Source organism: Hemicordylus capensis, chromosome 4 (genome assembly GCF_027244095.1).
Source record: "Hemicordylus capensis ecotype Gifberg chromosome 4, rHemCap1.1.pri, whole genome shotgun sequence".
Taxonomy (NCBI): Eukaryota; Metazoa; Chordata; class Lepidosauria; order Squamata; family Cordylidae; genus Hemicordylus; species Hemicordylus capensis.
In genome coordinates, this window is record NC_069660.1 from 10123999 (window position 1) to 10144588 (window position 20590).

At 47.6% G+C, this 20590-nt stretch overlaps 1 protein-coding gene across 11 annotated transcripts in view; it reads left to right on the top strand.

The window, feature by feature from the left end:
• The window catches only part of MYT1 (myelin transcription factor 1), a 232449-nt gene that overhangs the window by 83276 nt on the left and 128583 nt on the right, over positions 1 to 20590 (top strand). For all 11 annotated transcript variants that reach the window (XM_053249644.1, XM_053249643.1, XM_053249646.1 and 8 more), the window contains exon 2: positions 6796 to 6899. The gene's annotated coding sequence lies outside the window, so the exon portion shown is untranslated. The remainder of the gene's footprint in view (positions 1 to 6795; positions 6900 to 20590) is intronic.

Sequence of the window (20590 nt, forward strand, 5' to 3'; positions counted from 1 at the left end):
GCATGCTAGAGCTTCCAGGAGCCATGCAGCCCCCAAACTCCCCAGCCCCCACCGGCTCCGTAACGTAGCCGGCGGTCGTAAACCCCATCTCGCCAGTTCCCACTGATCGTGGGAACTGCCTCAGGCTTGAGGGAGGACAAGGCCTCAATTAGAGTAACTGCTTGGAGGGTGAGCTTCTCCAAATAAGGAAGAAAGCCCAGAAGAATCAAATCCCTGTGACCCAATCCAGAGTGAGGGGCAGGGTTTACTGGAAAACAGCCTGTAGAGGAGCAGGGGAAGTGGGTGTTAACCAGTTCTTCCCTGGAGGCCTCTGAGTGTGGTCTGATCAGCAACTATTGTAAAGAAATGGGCGACTAACAGCCTTGGGCTGGGAATCGACTGAAAGTTCCTTACCTGGAAGCAAGTAGGAAGAATAGGGACTCATTTAGCTAGATGCGTCAGGGAATTTATTTTTATTTAAGTGCTTGGATCTGACTGCATGGTTCTTATGGTTCCTGGGGAAGGGTTTGACTTGAATGGAACGAGCAATTGTTGATGCCTCTGTAGTTTTCCTGATCCTCCAGTTATTAATAAATCCTACTCCTTATTGGGTCCTGCCCTAGTAACACGCTCCTGAAGGCCCAAGACTGTTCAAGCCTTTCTTGTAGGGAGGGGTTCTCCGATTTACTTTCCCAGAACATTACCTTGGAAGGATGAAGCTGCTCATATAAAGAAGTGGGTGATGGCAGCCTAACTATGACTCCTCACAGCTAGAGGAGGGATTTTGCATTCCCTCCCACCCCCATCCACATTTTGATCATTACAGGTACAAAAGAGAAATATTACCTGAGCAGTAGCAGCCGGTGCAGGGAATGGGCAGCAAAAGGCACATTTGGTGGGGGATGGGCTCCACAGAAGCCAGGTGAGTGGCGAACCGATCCGCCACTGCAAGGAGTACCAGGCAACATGCTGCTGCTTGGAGTAGTTTGCAAATGCAGCCGGAGCAGAGGTAAGCACCTATTAATTTGTGCTTAAAGGTGCCTCTCGCCACCCCAACGGTGCCCGCAGAGTGTTAAGCAGAAAATATCAATTGAGTGAAAGCATTTAAGGCAGAATGGAAAGGCTTAAGAGTAGAAGCAGGAAGAGCAAGTAGGAGAATGTTGCTGTCATCAATGCGGGAAATGGCAAGAGAACCAGCTCACATTTCTGTAGGCTCTGTACAACGGAAGGAGCAAATTGTGCGGTGAGACTGAATTGTAGGGCAGTACTCCAGTCCAAAGACTGAGTTCAGATATGCATCTCAATCACTCATTAGCCCTCTTCAGGCATTCTTTCTCAAGCGCTGTACTCAGGCGGAGCCACCATTGAGCGGATGGGTTCAAAGAACCCAGGCCGCCAGCGAGGAATCCAAACGCTGGCTGGGAATGAGTTCTGGAGGGCTAATGCAGGATTACTCCTTTTGCATGTGACGTCTCACAAACGTGGACACAGCCCAAGCTCCGGAGAGAAAGAAAGGGAAATAAATGTGCTGCACTCAGGAGGGTAAGCCCTCCAGCGATCGAACCATGCCCACGTGCACATGACATCTCGTGCACAGGGTGTCACAGGCACATGCAATGGAGCCACCAGGGATGGGGCGGAACAGGCCTTCATTCCCTGGCTCCTCCACTGGCAGTACACAAGTACAGTGCTTGAGAAATAATGTCTGAAGAAGGCTAATGACTGCCGCATTAAGTGACGACTTCCATACAGACCTTTTCAATAGAGGCAACTGACTTATGGATTACTAACTCACCAGACTGATTAAAGTGTCCATGTTTATCACCCAATGACTGTAAATATCATAATGACTTGCCTGTACTCATCCCAGATATATCACCATATACAAAACCTATGCATGCCCTCACATCACCTCATGGTTTTCCATGCTTTTCCAGTTCACAAATCCAGCTACAAGTTAGTGTGAGAGAATATGAAGTGTAAGAGAAATCAATTTGTGTACATCCATGGGAAAAACCACACACATTTCATTTATGAACTTCGTTGCCATGGGATGCAAGGATGGCCACTAGCTTTAAAACAGGGTTGGACAAATTAGTAGATGCGATGATCTCTTATTGGTTATTAGTATTGATAGCTATGCTGCACCTCCATGTTCAGAAGGAGTATACCTATGAATACCAGTGACTGAGGTGTAGGGGAAGACTATTGCATTCATGCCCTCTTTGTAGACTCTCAGATGCATCTGCTTCGCCACTGTCAAAAACAGAGTGCTTGACTTGGTAGACCTTTCTTCTGATCCAGGAGGGTCCATCTTGAAATTCTGGGGTCCTCTGCTCTACATTCTGCAGCTTTGACTAAACAGAAGCTAAGTGTTGCTGATTCTGTCCTCTAGGTTAGATCCTTCCCTGCTGAGAACAGACCTCCAACTGGCAGTGAAGGACAGCCAGGAGAAATATCTTTGCCTCCCTCTGTTTGCATTCTCTTTGTTAACATTTAATATATCTTGCTGCAAATCCATATGTTGGGAAGATAAATGAATGCCTTGAGGGTATTTTTTTTTTTAAATGGTTGCCATGATTAGAGCAAAGCAAGGCACGTGGACTCAAATGAATAATGATACACCAAATGTATGAAATCACATATATGTATATACTTGGACGTAATTACTTTAGCACACAAAAGGAATTGCATATTGCCAGGAGGCAGCTTCTTCAGGAGAGGAGCAAATCAGCTGCTTTGCCATTGCCAGGAGTCATGGTCAAAACTAAATTTCATGAGAAGTTAAATTGAAAACCCAGGATGAGAACTCTGAGATAAGGAGATGAACTATGCATACAGTTATGCATTGCACACAAAAAGTAAGAGTGGTACCAAGCCTGTACAGAGCACTTTAAAAAGTTCAGCACATCCACAGGCATATCTTAGTGATCCTACAATGATGACTCAATAAAGTAGTTGTACCCCATATTGCTGCTGGGGGACTGATGCTGATAGCATGGTGGTGTATCCTAAATTAATGAGTTGATGGCTGAGGTGAGAAAGACAAAACATGGTTACCAATTAGTTCAGGAATCAGACATTCAGCTTTCAATGGTTTGGATCGGGGATGGCTCATGTGTGCACCATGGGGCGACAAATACAGGCATATGAATTATGAAAAAGATTACTGAATATTCTAAACTTTAATAAATATTCTAATCTTTAATACATCACTTCCTGAAATTGGGCTGAATCCCACCCCCACCACTCCATTCTCCTGCCCAATGGCCTGAAATGACTTGGCTGCAATCTTATGCACGCTTTCCTGAGAGTACGTCCCACTCAACTTAGTAGGACTTGCTTCTGAGCAAACATGCATCTATTCTCCTATTGAGAGCACAATTTCTTCCTTTTTTATTTTTTGCAGTTAAACTCCTACTCGTGTGCTTTTCCAGTTATTGTGGGGAGCGATATAATGCAAATAGTCATTTTAAAAATACATGAGAGAGGAATGCAAGAGGGGAGCAGGGCCAGCTCACCCATTAAAGCTGGCTAAGCACCCACTTCGTGCACAAAGCTGGCAAGGATGATGACCGGCACCCCGCACTGCAACCGTTGCCTGCCTGGGCAGCCTCCTGGCCACAGCAGGAAGGAAGGTGAGCAGGCAACAGGGAGCACGCCCCTACCCTCCTCGCCACCGCCGCCACTGACCGCTTTGCAGTGGTGGCAAGGAGGGAGGGCGGGTGATGGGCTTAAAGTTTGAGTAAGCCTAACCCACCCAACCACTCCACCCAGAATGGAGGGGGTGCATTCCCATATCGGCTAGATTTACCCCAAAAAGTCCCTACGAGTTATCAGGGAGCAGTTCACACACAATTCGGAGTTTTCACTGCACGTTAGAGTGTAGCCGAATTTATATCTGGGGTTAAAAAATCTACCATTTGCATCAGTTTTGGGGGACAACTTCGAGCTTGCGGTAAAGCCTCCCCATAAATTCATGGTAAAACCTGCTGTGCATAAAAGACCCTGGCATGACATCCCCTGCATATGTGTGGTGTATATATTGAATTTGTTGATAGCATATTGTGCAATAATTATGCTTTTCTAATATATCTTTATCAAAAGCAGAATTGCACTCTTGGCATTAAAAACAGTGGAGGAAAGGCTGTAACAGAGTTAAACAATGAGCAGCAGCCTGACTAGGAGTTCCGTGAATGGAAGATGTTCTACACACACACACACACAAGGGGCAGTTTTCATCCACCCCTCCTTCCCTCTGCAGCTCCCCAGAAAAATGTGTCCTCTTGAGGGGGCACCTCAAGAGCAGAGTTTTGGGTGGTCTAAAGGGCAGCAGCGGGAAGGAAGGGCTTGGGGAGAATCACCCCTCTCTGCTTGCCCAAGCAGAATATCTTCCGCTCACAGAACTCATCAAGATGCTGCCCAGGCTACAACAACGGAGGCAGTGTGGCTCAGGAATTGATCCTTGTATCCTAATAGAGATGTTACCATAGCTCAGTGATAGAGTATCTGCTTAGTATGCAGAAGGCCCCAGGTTCAGTCCCCAGCATTTACGAAACATTTCTGCCTGAAGCCCTGGAGAGCCACCGACAGCCAAAGTGAAGAATACTGAGCAAGATGGATCAGTCATCTGACTCAGTAGATGGTGGCTTGCTATGTTCCTGTGCCAGGGGTGGGCAAACCTGGCCCTTCAATTGTTGTTGAACTACAACTCCCATCATTCCCAGCCCCAATAGAACATAGGGACATAGGAAGCTGCCACATACCGAGTCAGACCATTGGCCCATCTAGCTCAATATTGAGGCTCTTCTCACGATCACGGAGAAGAGCCTCTATGGGTTTTGTGAGGAGAGCGGGCTAAGCCCACTCTCCTCGCAGACGATCAGCCATTCTGCTCTGGGTGGCCGCAGCGGCCGCCCACATGCCTGCCAGCTCCATGACAGAGCCGGCGGGGGCTGGGAGGATCAGGGGCCGCGCAGCCCCCAGAAGCTCCAGTATACCCTGCGCGAGTGCGCAGGGCATACTGGAGAGACCCCCGGAGCCGGGAGCCGGCTTTTTGCCTCCCCTCCGGGGGTCTACCGATGGGTAGTTGTGGTGCGGAGCTGCGCCGTGGCTATTCAAAAAACCCAAGTTTGTGGAGCGCTCGCTCCGCAAACCCGGTTTAAGGGGAGGGGTTGTTGGGTCGGTTAACCGCCAGGAGGCAACCGGGCTCTCCTGTGAGCCCGGTGGCTCCCACGATCAGCCGATTTCGGCCTAGGCTCCCCTAGCCCGATTTCGGCTGATCGTGGGAATAGCCTCATCGTCTACACAGACTGGCAGCGGCTTCTCCAAGGCTGCAGTCAGGGGTCACTCTCAGCCTTATCTTGGAGATGCTGCCAGGGAGGGAACTTGGAACCTTCTGCATACAAGTATGCAGATGCTCCTCCCAGATCGGCCCCATCCCCTAAGAGGGAAATCTTGCCATGCTCACACATGTAGTCTCCCATTCAAATGCAAACCAGGGTGGATCCTGCTTAGCAAAGGGGACAATTTATGCTTGTTCTACCACAAGGCCCGCTCTCCTTTAACAGCTGCTGTTGGACTACAACTCCCATCATTCCCAGCCACAATAAACTGTTGAACAACAATTATTGATTCATTTATTGAATCAATGATGAGAGTTGTTGTTCAACAACAGCTGGGGGGCCAAGTTTATCCTATGCTTCTGTCCTCAAGCATGACTCTATTTCCATTGCTGACATGTTGGAGGGTAAATCTCATGTTGCTCCTGGCATGGCCACTTGCCTGTGTGAACAACTGGCGCAGAAGCCCAGCAGGGTCTGGATGCTCCCAGTTTGCATGGAGTGCTCCTGCCTAGGGCAGCAAAACACCTTGAGCGGGTGCTGAGAAGGTGCATGTTGCAGTTGCTTAGCAACCACAATAAATCCCCCTCAAAAAAAACCTCTGGCTTGTACAAGTCAGTAGTGAGCCTGTCCTGCTCTTGCTGAGAAGCCGGGCATCGGCATTTTTTGTGGTCTGCATGGAAAGGAAATGCTCCTTGAGAGAAAATGTGGAGGCCAGAGAAAATAGAAGCCATGGTTTTTCTCTCTCCCAACCATGTGTATCCTGGTGCTGTTTCCTTAGCCACCACCAGTGGAACTTCTGGGGTTTTTAAAATTATTATTATTTTTAAACATTTTATATCCCGCTCTGCCTCCAAAGAGCCCAGAGCGGTGTAGTACATACTTAAATTTCTCCTCACAACAACCCTGTGAAGTAGGTTAGGCTGAGAGAAAAGTGACTGGCCCAGAATCACCCAGCAAGTATCATGGCTGAATGGGGATTTGAACTCGGGTCTCCCCAGTCCTAGTCCAGCACTCTAGCGACTACACCACACTGAGGAAAGGGAACATCTACCAAATAGACTCCACACTCAGGGCTATCCCCCCACACACAAATAAGTGTGGCATGGAATTGCTCCCCCTACTAACTGGGCAAAGAGGCACTTTTTAGTGGCAATACTCTTATATTTGGTGGCGGGGTGTGTGTGTGTGTGTGTGTGTGTGTGTGTGTGTGTGTGTGTGTGTGTGTGCGCAACTGTCCCTATCCAACCTTAGCACTGCATCCCTCCTGTGGCTGTTGCTGGTGTGAACCCCGTTTGAGGAGAAGGAACCATCTTATTATTTATTTTTCTATGTAAACTGCATTGAGAACTTTTTTTTTTTTTGCAGAAGGTGGTATATAAATATTTGTAGTAATAATAACCACAAAACAATTTCCTTCCACCTTGTTGAAGCTGCCCTGTTTCCTGACTCTGTATCTCTCTTAAACCCATAGAAAATGAGTTCCGAGGCAAGTTGCTGAGTCAAAGGTGGACCCGTGGAGAAAAGATCAACAGTTGCGAGACAGCAAGAAGAAGCCTCCACAGCAGACACATCAAGGTGAGGAGACTAATCTTGAAAGAGGGGGGAAAGCACCTGAACCAAAACACAGCTGTACATACACTACCTTCGGTGTTTACAAGGAAAAGCTCCATGCATAGGGACAGTTCTAGAATGTGGCAATAAGACATGATAGCTAAATGGAACATCCATGTTCAGACGCAGTATACCTCTGACTGCCAAATATGGGGACAAACAACAGGGGAGGGCTGTTGCCAGCATCATCGATGCCAACAATGTCTGGATAGCTGTTGCTAGAAACAGAATGTTGGACTTTGCACAGGAACGTGTGTAAAATTTTGCACAGGAAACTGTCATACTGAGTCAGACCCCGGGCTGTCCTTAGAGAGCCCTGGCAGGGTGTGGAGCCCAGAGCGAATCAGCGGGGGCCCCTTCTAATTAATTCAAACGGAGGTTAAAAGAGCAGGGCCTGGGGCAGTCGCCCTGCTTGCCATGCCCTAAGGACAGCCCTGGTCAGACCCTTGAGCCATCTAGCTCATTATTGTCTACACCAGGGCTGTTCAACTTTGGCCCTCCTGCAGATGTTGGCCGATGGCTCCCATAATCCCTAGCGGTTGGCCACTGTGGCTGGGGATTCTGGGAGTTGTAGCCCCCAAAACAGCTGGAGGGCCTAGGTTGTGCAAGCCTAGTCTATACTGACTGGCAACAGGTCTACTGGGTTTCAGATAGGGCTCTTCCTCTTTCCCAGCCCTACCTGGAATTGCCCGGGATTGAACCTGGGACCTCCTGCATGTAAAGCTGATGCTCTGCCACTGAGCTACAGCCACATCCCCTTTATCTAATACAGTAAGACAATTCTTATTTTCACACACAGCACAGATTTACACACAAAAGGCACCCATTCATTTGTCTCCAGTTGTCCTCCTGGCCCATCAACTTTCCAGCAGTCCAGAAAGATAGCCACATAATGGCGCAGCGGGGAAATGACTTGACTAGCAAGCCAGAGTTTGCCGGTTCGAATCCCCACTGGTATGCTTCCCAGACTGTGGGAAATACCTATATCAGGCAGCAGAGATACAGGAAGATGCTGAAAGGCATCATCTCATACTGCATGGCAGATGGCAATGTTAGAACCCCTCCTGTATCCTACCAAAGACAACCACAGGGCTCTGTGGTCACCAGGAGTCGACACCGACTCAATGGCACATTTTACTTTTACCTTTGGATTGCAGTAGTGGCACCTGGAAAAAATGTGGGAGGGGCGCAGAAGGGGCAAAGAGCATTTCTGGGTCGGTGAGTTGTGTCCTACATGTTAGATTTCTGAAGCAGAAAGAGGGGGCAGTTGGGAGGCAACCATGTTTCAGGAGTTGCTTGCCCCTCCCCGGAGCCATGCTTGGTAGATTACATCTTTCCCCCATCCACTGTTAAACTTGGCACACCTTGACCCTGATGTTTGCTCCCTCCCTACATGCACGTCCTTCCCTCATGAACCACACTCAAAGTCAACACACCATTTCAGTTGTTTAAACATCTGATTTCATTCCACTCACACTTTGCTGTTTATTTAAAGAAAATAATGGCTCTGCTTTGTGTTGCTATAGATGGAATGGTAGAACTGGATCCGTGATGTCTTTGGGCTCCAGTTTTAACTGATTTGCAACGGAACGCTTTTAATTGATGTGCAATAGAAAGGAAGCTCTTGCGAAACTGTCCCTGTTTATCTTAAATAATGAGGCGGGTCTCACGATCAATGAGACCCACCTGGGGAGGGTGAGTGGGGCTTAGCCCGCTCTCCCCACACACGAGCAGACAGTCTGCTCTGAGCAGCCAAAACGGCCACCCACATGACTGCCGGCTCAGTTACGGAGCCGGCGGGTGCTGGGGGGTGGAGTGGGGGCCAATCGGTCCCCAGAAGCTCCAGCATGCCCTGCGTGAGCGCGCAAGGCATGCCGGCGAGACCCTTGGAGCTGGGAGGCGGCTTTTTGCCTCCCCTCGGGGGGTCTCCTCATGAGTAGCCGCAGCGTGGAGCCGCGGCATGGCTACTCACGATTTTTAAAACTCTCCGCAAACCTGATTTAAGGGCAGGGGTAGTTAGGCGGGTTACCCGCTTAGGAACCACCGGGCTCGCAGCTGAGCCCAGTGTTTCACATGATGGGACGAAATCAGGCTAGCCTCTGCTAGCCCGATTTCGTCCCATGGTGTGAATAGCCTCCTAGTCAGGAAATCCTGGCACAGAAATAGGCATCTTTCATTAGATGGAAGTGGTTAAACCAGGAGCAGAGGTTTAACGAAGAAGATTCGGCAGAGGTGGGAAAGGTACATGAGCCAAAATATTGGTATTTATTTATTATATTTTATTTATTTGAAGTAGTCTGGCTGCTTTCCCCAGCAGTAGAATGAGTATTTGATGGGAGCAGGAAAATCCCACACAGGATAAGCGGAATATCATCTGAAGACTGCAGAAGACATGGAGTTAATAATCAGTGTTTAGAATAATGCACCACCTGGAAGGGCTGGAAGTGATAGCGGCTCAGAGTAGGAATCGAATGTTTAGGAAAGCAGTGGTTCTGGGGAAGACCAAGTAACAAATAAAAATTCAGAGGAGCAGCCCTTGGGGATATCTTTCCAGGGCCCAAAGTAGACATTCTCTAGAAACCCTGGTCTGGGAACCCATGACTCTAAATAAAACTGCTGCGAGGAGTGCAATATGGATCAGCATCAGGTGTCAGCCATCCATGGCCAAAGGTTCCAAACTGATGGGCTTTTTTTGCTGCCACTGCTGTTGCTGCTGCTGCTGATGATGATGATTCTCAGAGCCAAACCAGACATGACATGATGGACGCAAAAGTCAGTTTCTAGGTTTTAAAAAATAAGTAAAAAGAAACACCATAATCTACGATCCTGAGCAAAGGAGTGGCAAAAGGGAGAGCATGGTTGGAGGCATCTCCCCTGGGGCAAGATTTTGAGGACGCCCCCACACCTACCCACAGTGCCTCCTGCCCACCCTCACCGTAGTCTCCGTGGCCAAGCCAGAGAGCAGCCAAGTGAACAATCCCACATTCAAGGGAGGAAAGCTGGTCTTGTGGTAGCAGTGGTATAAGGCAGCTTCCTACGTTCAATATTATTATTATTATTATTAATAATAATTCGATTTCTATACCGCCCTTCCAAAAATGGCTCAGGGCGGTTTACAAAGAGAAATAACAAACAATAAGATGGCTCCCTGTCCCCAAAGGGCTCACATTCTAAAAAGAAACATAAGACACACACCAGCAACAGTCACTGGAAGTACTGTGCTGGGGGTGGACAGGGCCTGATGATGTCACCTAAACGGCATGGCCATGCTGGGTCAGTGATGCAGGACTTGCCCAATGTGATAAGAAGCAACTTCCTTAAAGGGCCCACCTGTTCTTGCTGGGATGGGACAGCTCAGCCACGCCAACGGCAATTTGGAGAGTGTAGGCATGGCTCCTGGGCACCTACAACACTCCCTGCCCCCACGGACATCGCTATGATGGCTCTTCCCCTGAAGGGGATTCCCTTAGCCCCTTTTCTTCCTGCTAACTGGCCACTTCAAATCCTCCTCTACGTTGTTTTTCTCCCTGAAGAGGAAAAGAGACCACATGTTAAAGGGGACAGTTTTAACTTGGTAAACATAAGAACAACAACAAAACAACAACAACAACAAGGTCAAGAAGCCTCACCCTCTGCCATTCCTCTCCTCCCGAGTACAGTCTCTGAGACTGCTTTTCTTTCCCACGTAAAACCTAGTTTGATCCTACAGAGGTATCCCTTGAATCTTTCAGCTGGTCCCACACACTGTGGTTTTAGGGATATGGTCTGGAAGCCGCCCTCTCAAAGGCCACCACTAAACAGCTTTTGCTTCCAAAATAGGGTCCATTCCTCGTAAATGGAGCACAATAAATATCAGTGAGACAAGCTCTGAATGGAGACTGAACAGAAAAGGAGCTTTCTGCCCTCGCAAAGACACAGGGCTGTCGGAAGGAGCTCCTGACAGGCCAGGTGAAAAGCGAGGGCTTTGGAAGAGCTAAATGAATCCCTTCATTCATTTGTTAGTGAAGCGGCCCTAATTAGAAGTCTTAGTGAGAGGAAAGCAAGTGTTAAAAAAGAAAGTGGGTGTTGTTGTTTTGACACAGGAGGGTATTTAAGGAAAGGGATCCAGCTGCAACTTTTTGAAAGGAGGAAGAGGGAAAGACGGAACTGTCAAAAGTTCAGGCTAAATGCCCTTGCCAGAAGATTAGGGGGCTTTTATGAAGGGAGATTTCCGGCCTTATCTTGGGGCCGCTGAAACACGGAGCCCTGTGTCCCCCTGGCTAACAAGGCATCATCTTGTGATGGTAGAAACAGGCCCAGTATAAGGCAGCAGAGGCAGCCGGTGTCTGAAGACCTGCTGCCAGTTACACAGCTAACACCAAACAAGATTTCTCTTCAGCCTGCCAGATCTAAACCCTGAAAGTTCTCCTGCCACTTTAAAAGTCACTTAGAAAGGAGAAGTTTTGCCAGGTGCAGCTTTTCTCATCACAGTGCCACATTGATGGGAGAAGCTGCAGCTGGGAGAATTTTCTCTACTGTGCATCTTTTAGAAGTCAAGGAGCTCTCTGTTTGTCCCCAGCACCTGGTATTCATGGGTTTCTGCCTCAGAATTTGTAGGGGCTTTTTAGTTACCATATCTAATAGCTGTTGACACCTCTATCCTCCATGAATTTGTCTTTTGAAAAGCCATCAAACTTAGTAGTCATAGCCATGACTTGTGGCGGTGAATTCTGTAAATTAATCCTGTTTTGCATGAAGAACTTTTCTCCCATTTCCCAAGATAGCTGTTGAGGTAGAGATTGTCCTAAAATTCTTGTTGCTTAGTGAGATGGTACAGATGATCAGTTTCCCAAGAAGCAAGATGAACACCCTTGTGGGTGACTGGTGGTCATCTGTGTCCCCACTACTTTGTGCTGAAAGAAAATGAAAGAAATATTGGGCAGATATTTTCAAATGCACACATACTCGTAACTTATTTCAGCATTTCATATAATCACATTTGAAGACAGAGCAGGAGGTCTCCCTCCTTTGCTGAGCAAATTCTGAGCTCATCAGTTTTCTGCAAGGAAGACAGTCGGTCTGGTTTATTGAGTTTCAAGAGCTTTTCTTGAAAATACTTCAGCCATTTTGCAAATTAGAAGGCCAACTGAAGGCCTTAATGCAGCTGAGGCAGCAGTAGATCTGAGCTGTGTGGCAAAGTAATAATTCTCGTGCAAAAAACAGAGTTCAGTTATTGCAGCATTTAGGAGATACTGAAGCTATTCCCACGATCAGTATAAAGCGAGCGAAGGGAACTTAGCTCGCTTTCTACTGATCATCAGAACCACTGGGTGAGCCCGGTGGTTCCAGGGTGGCTAGCCCGCTTAATTCCCCCTCCCCTTAAATAAAGTTTACAGAGCGAGAGGGACCCAATGTGTGAAACCCCTCCCCTAGGGTTTCTTTTCTATTTTTAACAGAGGTGACCAACTGTGTACCACAGTGGTCATGATGACATGCTTTATTAAAGTTCATTGAAGCACTGGGTGAACCAGGAACATAGGATGCTCCCTTCTACTGAGTCAGATGCTTGGTCCATCTAGCGCAGTATTATCTATACAGATTAGCAGAGGCTTCTCCAAGGTGGCAGGCAAGAGTCTCTCTCAGCCCTGTCTTGGAGATGCTGCCAGGGAGGGGACTTGGAACCTAGATGCTCTTCCCAGAGCGGCTCCATCCTCTAAGGGGAATATTTTACAGTGCTCACACTTCTAGTCTCCCATTCATATGCAACCAGGGCAGACCCTGCTTAACTAAAGGGACAAGTCATGCTTGCTACCACAAGACCAATTCTCCTCTCTGCATGTGTGCCATGGAGTACCAGCATAGGCAAGGAAAGGCTGTTGGATTCTTTGCAACAAAAAGCCCAGGAAGTATGAGACATGGAGTTTTGCCTCAAAGGAATCTTGGGTTTCATGCTATTTTTAAAATGGAACACATTTCTAGCCCATATGGCTAAGAGGGCTTAAAGGTATGTCGGCAATGGGGAAATCCTAGAAGCCAAAGGAACACCTCAGTAAGAACCAAGCTACACATTCATCCTGTAAGAACAGCTTGGCCAGTGGAAGCTCTGCAGACCCACCACATGGTTTTAAAGTATTATCTTTTCCTGCCCATTACTCTTCCAAAATGCTGCCTATGTAAGAACATAAGAACAGCCCTGCTGGATCAGGCCCAAGGCCCATCTAGTCCAGCATCCTGTATCACACAGTAGGCCCATCAGATGCCTCCACGAAGGCCACAGACAAGAGCTGAGGGCATGGCCTCTCTCCTGCTGCTGTTTCCCTGCAGCTGGTATTTAGCAGCATCTTGCCTCTTGGGCAGGAGGTGGCTACTCAGATTAGTAGCCACTGATAGACTTGACCACCATGAAATTTATTTAAAAACTTCTTAAAGAGCTTTTAAAGGGTTTCTTAGAGGACTTCCTGAAGCCTCCTCTGCCAACAGACAGAGAAAGCTGCTTATCACCCCTTATCTCTCCCCACCTTAGCAGCTAATGTTCCCTAGGAGGTGGGAGGGGGAAGAACATGGAACATTAGCTGCTAAGGAGAGAGATAAGGGAAGATAAGCAACAGGTGGAGAAAGGCATTCAGAGAAGAGGGAGAGGGAAAGGGATTTGTCTTTTTATGCCTGTTGGGAAAAACCTCCAGAAGCTTCCACACGCTCAGGCCTGCTCACCTTAGGCCAGGCCTGCTCAACTTAGGCCCCCCAGCTGTTTTTGGACTACAACTCCCATAATTCCCAACCACAGTGGCCAATAGCCAGAGATTATGGGAGTTGTAGGCCAACATCTGCAGGAGGGCCGAAGTTGAGCAGGCGTGTGACAGGCAGGGCTCTCACAGTGGTGAGTTCAATGTGTAGCCATGCACTAAGATTTCCAGTGATCAAGGGCATGAGGGCATGCAAACCTCTTTGTTCCTCTCTGTTACTGGCAGTAGCAAAATTAACTCCATGCAGATCTGCCTAACTGGAACACTTGAAGGAAGTCAGAGACTGCAGTTTTTTCACTGCAACCTTTGTCTCACTCTTCTGCAGAATCATGATTGTTTTATTATTATTTAAGTGAACCAGACATATGTTTCTAATTAAAACCCATGCTAGAACCCATCATGAGGAGCAGTGAGAAGGGCTTGCGGGCAGGCTGCAGGGAAGGCAGGTTAAGCCTATCTTCCCTGCAGGTGATCATCTCCCCTCCCTGGGCAGGTGGATCGCCTGCCCAGATGACCAGCGGCTGCTCCCAGAAGCTCTGATTGGGTGCCAGGATCCACCACCACACCTCGGCCCGCCCCCTGGAGCTCCGATAATTCAGTGTGTGAGTGTGTGGTGCATTATGGGTTGTGTGAATGGCCTCACAGTCTCCCAGCTCTATGCACTATCTATCTATCTATCTATCTATTTATTTATTTATTTATTTTTACATTTTATATCCCGCTCTTCCTCCAAGGAGCCCAAAGTGGTGTACTACATACTTGAGTTTCTCTTTCACAACAACCCTATGAAGTAGGTTAGGCTGAGAAAGAAGTGGCTGGCCCAGAGTCACCCAGCAAGTATCATGGCTGAACAGGGATTTGAACTCCGGTCTCCATGGTCCTAGTCCAGCACTCTGGCCACTACACCATGCTGGCTCTCATTATTTTCTTATTAATCTATGGAATTATCTGCCACAGGATGTGGTGATGGCCACCAGCTTGGATGGCTTTAAAAGGGGCTTGGACAAAGTCATGGAGGACAGGTCTAGTAATGGCTACTAGTCTGGTGGCTGTGGGCCACCTCCAGCCTCAGAGGCAGGATGCCTTTAAATACCAGTTGCAGGGGAGCAACAGCAGGGGAGAGGGCATGCCCTTGCCTCTTGCCTGTGAGCTTCTCAGTAGGAATGTGCGGGCTAGCTCACATCAAGCTGGCCCGGTTAGGACAGTCTGAGGTCAAACTGGATCAGCCCCCAAAGTGGGGGCACTGGTCCAAACCCAACCAATCCCTGGTTTGCTGAACTGGTTTGTGGACCGGCTCGGGTGTGGGGTATACTTGGAAAGGGGAATCCTTCTAGAATTCCTCTTTACAAGTACAGGGGATTCTCAGGGATTCCCTACACTAAAAAGGCTTTTTTCTAAATTTAAAGTAAGTGTGTGTGTGTGTGTGTGTGTGTGTGTGTGTGTGTGTGTGTGTGTAATGCTTCCTTTCGATGCCTTTTAAAAAGCTTCTTTCCTTTAAAACACAGGCTGTATGTGCAGAGGCCCAAACCAGGCCCCAACCGGCCTGGACTACCATTTGGGAGGTCAGTGGGGTGGATGGAGGAGACCCCACCACCACCTTCTAACTCCCTGCCATCGCAGAGGCCAGCCCCACCACCCCACTCCTAGTGGGGCTTCGTTTTAAAGAAAGGGAGCTTTTTAAAGGTAAAAGGGAAGCATCCCCCCACCCAGTTCAAAGTTAAAAGAAAGCCTTTTCAGCATAGGGAATCCCCTGTACTTGTAAAGGAGAATCCTAGCTGGAAGTATACCTGCCCCCGTGCCCATGACTTGGCGGCTCGCAGGACAGACCAGATTCAAGCCAAACTGGGCTAATGTCCTGCTTGCATATCCCTACTTCTCAGAGGCATCTGGTGGGACACTGTGGGAAACAGGATGCTGGACTAGATGGGCTTGGGCCTGATCCAGCAGGGCTGTTCAGATGTTCTTATCCCGTGCCTCATTAAAGGGCCACCTCTGAGATACTCAGCAGAACAGCTGAAAACTCTGTGTTTGCTGGATGGCTGCGTATTATCAAGTCCCACTAGCCTGGTGCTGAAGTGCCAGCCCTGCAAATTGAGATGATGGCACTGGCCTCATGTCAGGCACAAAGCTGTGCTGTAGCAGGTTTTCTGGTCTGCTTCACCCGCGCGAAGGAAAGCTCCCTTGCTCTCACGGAGTTAAATGTTTCATTTGCTGCCTGCATTTCTGCAAATGAAAACTGACAGCCCAGCTTCATTAGTCTGTTTATTACACAGCAGTAATTTTTAATTTGGGGCCTTGGGAGGAGTGAGCCGCAACCTCTGGCACACACAAAATGTCAAGGAGAAGTCCTCCCCAATGCAACGCGAGCGGCTGCTACATCCATGCCACGCAGCAGGGCATCAGAGCGACAAACCGGCCAGCAGAGGGGTGGGGGTGAAATCAGCAAACTGTTCGTTAATTCAGCTGTGAGGAGGACTCACAATGGGAGGGGAGGCACGTCAGCAGAACTTAAATCAAGCAGCTGGGAGGACTCTAAAGGGAAGGGGTGGGGAGGGATTCAGAAGATGGCTATGAAACTGAAGCCCAGAGCGATGGGATTGGCATACAAGCTCCAGGGCAATGCACCAGCCTGCAGGTTTAAAAGTGTCACCTTGCCTTTTTATTATCATTATTATTATTGAAGGACTGCATTTGAAAGTCCTTTTTTGAATTTTTTTTGAATTATTTTTTGAATTTCCCCACCATTTTTGCATTTTTTGCATTTCACCACCATGTCCTTTTTTGCATTTTTTAAATCTGAAAATCATTTTTTGCATTTGAAAATCCTCCCCCACACCCCGCTTTTGCTCACCCCTATTTCTTGCCTCAAGGCTTCTTTACATTCGGCTGTTTTGGACAATATGTCCCTGCCACGTGGTTAGACTGTGCCTGCTGGGAGTGGCCTAGGGCCTGTGAGTGCCCCTCCCAGTGCTGGCTATGCCCACCAGCATCAGTGTATTGGAGATGTGACTCCATAAGCAACCCCAAGAACTCCTATTCACCACTAGGGAGTGGCGTAGAGAGTGTAGGACTGCCCAGCGGCGTGGGGGGTGGGGGGAATAGGTGGCTTGTGTTCTGGCGTTTTCAAACTTGTGACTGGGGATGATGAAAATTAGAGTCCCACAACATCTGGGGACCGAAGGTTGAGATCCCCCCGTGCCCTTTATACATAGTACAGTCTCTAATGGGGACCGTGAGTTAGAAATGTTTTCATCAATACTCTTTTCTCCAGCATGGCGGGAAACAGTGGCTTCCTAGGAAACTGGGTTTTTTGCAGCATACGGTAAACTGGTTCTTCTGAAGGTAGGATATTCAATAAATATAAATCATACCAAAGAGGTGTTATTTAATCCCTTTTGCCTGTGAAATGTGATGACTCCTCTGCTTTCTTTCCTCCCATCCACCCACTCCGTTTTTTGCTGCCTATGGGCAAAATTAGGTCATAAGGAAAAATAAACACAAAAGAACAAAAAGGTTGAAAATCTCTTCGCTTTGCCTGCCTTCCTGTAGCCAAGCTGAAGCAGGACTTCTTTGAAATGATGCATATTCAAACATGCCATGTTGGAAAGCACACTTTGGGGCTTTTTGCAGCTCTTGTTCTGACTTGTCAAAGAAATACTCTTCTCCAGCCACCCCCACCCTCTTCCATCTAAGGATATTATCGCTGGCTTTGGAGCTGTTCAGCGTTTGTGAATATACATCAAGTATTAATGCTGACCTTGGGGGAATAACAACAGGGCCCTTAATGGTGTATTTGCATAGGACTTGCAGAACAGCCCAGCACTGCTGTTAGAGTGGTGGGCAGAGCCGGTCAAAGTGGCCTGCCATACATGATAAGCATCCCAGCCCAGCCCAGTTCAACCTGATCCGAATGGGGCTGGGGTCAGACCTCTGTAGCAGAGCAACTGCTTTGCATGCACACTTTGCCAGGATCAGTCCCTGGCAGCATCTCCAGGTAGGGCTGGGAAATACCCCAGCCCAAAACCTTGAAGAGCTGCTGCCAGTCCAAGCAGACAACCCTGGGCTAGATGGACCCAAGATCTGACTCAGTATATGGCAGCTTCCTAATGTGTGGTGTCTCCCTAGTATCATCACCAGCTTGTTATAATACTTTATTGTGAGGGACAGGGACAGAGCTCAGTGGTAGAGTGTCTGCTCTGCATGTAGAAAATCCCAGCTTCAATCCCTGGCAGCTTCCAGGTAGGGCTGGGAGATACACCTGCCTGAAACTTTGGAAAGTTGCTGCCAGTCAGAGCATAAGAACAGCCCTGCTGGATCAGGCTCAAGGCCCAAGGCCCATCTAGTCCAGCATCCTGTTTCGCACAGTGGCCCACCAGATACCGCTGGAAGCTCACAATTTTGAAAACCAGGTTTGCGGAGCGCTTGCTCTGCAAACCTGGTTTTGAGGCAGAGGTTCTTGAGCGGGTTACCCACTCTAGAACCACCGGGCTCGCAGCCAAGCCTGGTGGTTCTGACGATCTGCAAAAATCAGGCTAGGCTCTCCTAGCCTAATTTTTTCAGATCGTCCGAAAAGCCCCAGTGTCTTTGGTGAACATAAAGGTTTACCAAAGTACTATTATATTAATGATTCTCCACTATTAATTACTAGTAATTAATAATGGAGAACCTTCTGTTGTTGGTGGTGGTAGTGGTTGGTAGTAGTGGTAGTAGTAAAAGTAGCAGCAGTAGTACTAGCTGTAGCAGTAAATATATCTGCAGTTTGAAATGGAATTAGCTTTCTAATAGACTGAGGTAAACAGCTTGGTTTGGTTTGAGGGTCACATGGCCAATGTCCATCCCCCAGGCCCACCTTTGAGAAAGCATCCTGTTGTTGTTGTTGTTGTTATATAATAAATAATACACTTTATTTGTTAGCAAATTGTTCTCTGGACAGCTTGCAATATAACATTAAAACATGGGATAAAAACACACATTAAATCATAACAGACAAATAAAGGAGGCAGAGAAAATACAAAATAGAATATAATTTTTAAAAAAACTTTTTAAAAAAAAATCAGCTACAATCAGATTTTAATTTTTTTAAAGGCCTGAGTGAACAAAAAGGTCTTTACAGGCATCTAAAAGAACAAAGAGATGATACCAGGCAAACCTCACTGGGGAGGTTATTCCATGAATGGGGTGCAACCACCGAAAAAGCCCCCTCCCTAGTAGCCACCCACCTCACCTTGTTTGGCAGGGGCACCTGGAGGAGGGCCTCTGAAGAAGATCTTAAGGACCAGATTGGGACATATGGGGCAAGGCACTCTCTTCGGTAACCCGGTCCATTTAGGGCTCTAATGGTTAAAACCAGCACTTTGAACTGGGCCCAGAAACAGACTGGGAGCCAGTGCAACTGACAAAGCACTAGCGTAATATGCACTTCCGTGCAGAAGCACTGCGTAATATGCTCAAAAAATCCAGACCCAGTTAATAACCTTGCAGCCCTATTTTGTACCAGCTGCAGTTTCTGGACTGTTTTCAAAGGCAGCCCCACATACAACTCATTGTAATAATCCAAGCGAGAGATTTCACACATCTGCTGGGGATGTGTGAAGCCTCTCGGCTTGTTTCTGCAAATATTTCCACCTTTCCACATGGTAGCCTCCCATATCTACAGATAGCTGTGCAGTGCTTTGAACCTCTCAGCAGAACTGAGTGATGGTTTCAAAGGCATGCTTTGAATTGTCCTTAAAAAAAAAAAAAAAGAGGCCGTCAGTGGATGTATACGCACATGCACAAGTAGCCATTGGTATAAAGGTGCATCACTACAGAATAAATACATGAACTGGGTCTATATATACCCTTTGGTGGTGTATTCTGAATCAATATCCTAGCAGCATATCCAGTACAGACTTTGAACATCTAGACCATCTGATGTTGCTCTCATTTTCCCTGCTAGTTATTATTGCCAACTGGGGCTATTGCAAGATCAGTACAGTTGGTACTGCCCACACAATGGCGGAAGTGCAAATTGTGCCAGCAACATCAAGTGCACTTGTTTACCATTGATGTTAGTGTGGGAGTAAAATGCCACCACGTGACGTGATCCTGTCTTCATGATCATTAAGGCAGAGTTGTGCGCTGTGAGGTTCCGTGTAGAAGCTGCATGTGGGGCTGAGCCAGAGGTATCAACCTTTGCAGGTTGGAGCTGGCTCTCTGTTTCATCTTGGAATACCCAAATAAAAACAGGAGACCTTTCGGGGCAGCTTTGCAAACTGATGATTATAAGTGCGAGTGAGAATCAGAATACCCCATCAGTCTCCAAGGTTACAAGCATGCACCATGTGACATAAATATTGCCATGGTTAAGTGATCAGCCTTTAATGTTTGCCACCTGATCCACCAGATTAGCATATACAAGCATTACATGGCAGGAAGGAGAAGTGCCTGGAAATCCCACCCTGAACACCTCAGTGATGTCACTGCCTACTCTTCCTTCCAGGTCCATCTCTAAATTCACCCTTTCTGGGAAGCCTTTGTTCTACCAGGACAACAAATATTTATATACCACTTTTCAACAGAAGTTCTCAAAGAACTTTTACACAGAAAAACAGTAATAACTAAAGATGGCTCCCGATCACAAGGGCTCGTAATCTAAAAAGAAGGAGCTCTCCCCCCTGCTAAACATGAGAGGACCAACACTTTAAAAGGTGCCTCTTTGCTCAGTTTGTTTCAACCCCTTAGCCTTCATGCCCAGCTGAAACAAAAGTTCCTGCATTTGCTCACACTTGATACCTTCTTTCCTTGGCCTTTCTTCCTCCCCCCACCCTTTTTTGCCCCAGCGACTGCTGAAATTTAGATCATAATAATTTGTAAGCTCCTCCTGATAAGAACCAATCATTTTGCCTATGTTATGCTGTACAGTACATTTTGTACTTAGTGCAGATTATAATT